The sequence below is a fragment of the Cryptomeria japonica genome, unplaced genomic scaffold (assembly GCF_030272615.1).
Source record: "Cryptomeria japonica unplaced genomic scaffold, Sugi_1.0 HiC_scaffold_117, whole genome shotgun sequence".
Lineage (NCBI taxonomy): Eukaryota > Viridiplantae > Streptophyta > Pinopsida > Cupressales > Cupressaceae > Cryptomeria > Cryptomeria japonica.
This window is the reverse complement of record NW_026728939.1, coordinates 44984-48006: the sequence shown is the minus strand read 5'-3', so window position 1 is coordinate 48006 and position 3023 is coordinate 44984. Positions and strand designations below refer to the sequence as shown.

Below are 3023 nucleotides of genomic sequence, written 5' to 3'. Positions count from 1 at the left end.
ATGGCACCAGCATTCCCTTTTTCTCACTATCTTTCAAAACGGAAATTTTAAAATCTCGTTTTTTTTTTGCCTTTTATGGAAATTAGTGAAGGCATCGCATCAAAGGTGCGCACCTCGCTGCCCACCTTGGTGTGCTCCGAGGTGCCCACCACGGTGCGCAACGCCGGTGCGAACCCGGGAGCGCCCCGATGTGTGCTCCAAGGTGCGGCGTGCACGAAGTCGGACCCCGGTTTGCCCCGGGTGCGCACCTCGCGTGCACCTTGGTGCGCACACCTTGGCTGGGTTGCGCGGCCTGGTGGGCACCATGGTGCGCACCAAGGAGCGCTCCGAAGTGTGCTCCAAGGTGCGGCGTGCACGAAGTCGGAGCCCGGTTTGCCCCGGGTACGCACCTCGCGTGCACCTTCGCCGGGGTGGGCACCTCGGCTGGGTTGCGCGCCCTGGTGCGCACCAAGGAGCGCTCCGAAGTGTGCTCCAAGGTGCGGCGTGCACGAAGTCGGAGCCCGGTTTGCCCCGGGTGCGCACCTTCGCCGCGGTGCGCACCATGGCGTGCACGAAGTCGGAGCCCGGTTTGCCCCGGGTGCGCACCTCGCGTGCACCTTCGGCGGGGTTGCGCGCCCTGGTGGGCACCATGGTGCGCACCAAGGAGCGCTCCGAAGTGTGCTCCAAGGTGCGGCGTGCACGAAGTCGGAGCCCGGTTTGCCCCGGGTGCGCACCTCGCGTGCACCTTCGGCGGGGTTGCGCGCCCTGGTGGGCACCATGGTGCGCACCAAGGAGCGCTCCGAAGTGTGCTCCAAGGTGCGGCGTGCACGAAGTCGGAGCCCGGTTTGCCCCGGGTGCGCACCTCGCGTGCACCTTCGCCGCGGTGGGCACCATGGCGTGCACGAAGTCGGAGCCCGGTTTGCCCCGGGTGCGCACCTCGCGTGCACCTTCGCCGGGGTGGGCACCTCGGCTGGGTTGCGCGCCCTGGTGCGCACCAAGGAGCGCTCCGAAGTGTGCTCCAAGGTGCGGCGTGCACGAAGTCGGAGCCCGGTTTGCCCCGGGTGCGCACCTCGCGTGCACCTTCGCCAGGGTGGGCACCTCGGTGCGCACACCTTCTCAATGTTTTCTTGCCTTTTCTGGAAATTGGTGAAGGCAGCGCATCAAAGGTGCGCACCTCGGTGTGCTCCGAGGTGCGAACCCGAGAGCGCTCCGAGGTGCCCACGAAGTCGAAAGTCGGGTTAATTGCATTGTTTTCCCCGGGTGCGCTCCGAGGTGCGCAACATCGGCGCGCACCAAGGAGGGCTCCGAAGTGTGCTCCAAGGTGCGCACGATGGCGTGCACCTCTGGTGCGCACGATTCGGAGCTCGGTTTGACCGGGGTGCGCACACCTTGGCTGGGTTGCGCACCTTTTGTGCGCTCCAAGGTGCGCACGAAGTCGGAGCTCGGTTTGCCCCGGGTGCGCACCTTCGCCAGGGTGCGCACCTTGATGCGCACGCCTTGGCTGGGCTGCGCACCTTGGTGGGCGCCATGGTGCGCACCTTTCGTGCGCTCCAAGGTGCGCACGAAGTCGGAGCTCGGTTTGCCCCGGGTGCGCACCTTGGTGGGCGCCATGGTGCACTCCGAGGTGCCCAAGATTGGTGCGCACCAAGGAGCGCTCCGAAGTGCGCTCCAAGGTGCGCGCGAAGTCGAAAGTTGGGTTAATTGTCCGGTTTGCCTCGGGTGCGCACCTTGCGTGCACCTTCGCCAGGGTGGGCTGGGCTGCGCACACCTTGGCACCCGCGTTTCCTTCATTTTAAATTTTTTTTTTTTACAATCTCTCAAGTGGGAAATTCTATAATCTCAACTTTTTTTGCCTTTTCAGGAAACTTTTGAATGGAGCGCATCATTGGTGCGCTCCGAAGTGTGCTCCAAAGCTCTCTCCAGCTGCGTGCACCTGCCCCGGCCGCGCACCCGGCCCCGCCCAGCTTCGCTCACCTGTCCCGGGCGTCTGGTGCGGAACCTTAGAGTAAGAAACATCACCGTGCACCTTGGCCAACGTGCGCGACTCGACCGAGCGCGCACTGGCCGAGGTGCACACCGATTTCACCTGGGTGCGCGCGCAGCACCTCGGGCGCACCGGGGTGCGCGCACAACGCCCGGGTTGCACCGTGGCCTGTGTGCTCGGGGCGCCTCGGGTGCGCGCTCGGTGTCGCCCCCGCGCGCGCGGTAGTGCGGGCAGCGCACCCCGGCCCGGCCCGGCCCCGACGAGAACGCAAACGGGCAAAAGGTTTATTCAAATAGCATTGCGACGCCCGGCGAAAAACTAAAAAAGGGTGCAACACCGGGACTTCCCGGGAGGTCACCCATCCCAGTACTACTCCGGCCCAAGCGCGCTTAACTGCGGAGTTCTGATGGGATCCGGTGCACTAACGCTGGTATGATCGCACCCGTTATGAGCTTGTCGCAGTGTGTACTTAGCAAACCGCGACCCACGTGCGAATCCACCCCGGCCACCCACCCCCGTCGAGGTGCACACCCTCCCTCGCGAAGTGCGCCCCGTTCGCCAAGTGTGAGCCCTGCCCGGGTGCGCGCACCTTGCTAGGGCGTCGGGTGTGCACCCGGCCCGGCCTACGTGCGTGCACCTGGAGGGGGCGTCGTGTGCGTGCAGTGTCCCGTCTGCAACGCGGTGCCCACACACCACCTCGGGCGCAACGACCTGCGCTCACATGTGGGCCGAGTGCACCTTGGTGCATGTTCGGGGCGCCTCGGGTGCACGCTCGATCTTGCCCCGGTGCACCAAGGCGCTCGGTTTGCCCCGGGTGCGCACTTGGTGCAAGGTGGGCACCCAAAATAGGGATCAAGCACCAAAACACAAGTTTCGGGATGCAAAATGGGACCCAAGGACCACAAATGCGTTCCAAGACCCATGATGGGTCCACGAGAACAAAAATGTGTTCCGAGACTTAATAAACAAATATTGGGTTTTAGGAGAAGAAACATGCTCTGATGCCCAAAACGAGAATCGACCCCGAAAAGGCCACAGGCCAAAAGTGGGATGCGAGACA

General features: G+C 64.1%; 1 non-coding gene across 1 annotated transcript; it reads right to left on the bottom strand.

The window, feature by feature from the left end:
• Window positions 1-2288: 2288 nt before the first annotated feature.
• LOC131865726 (5S ribosomal RNA) lies at window positions 2289-2407 on the bottom strand. The gene has a single exon (XR_009364408.1). It is a non-coding gene; the product is annotated as a 5S ribosomal RNA (ribosomal RNA).
• Between the last annotated feature and the right edge of the window lie 616 nt (window positions 2408-3023).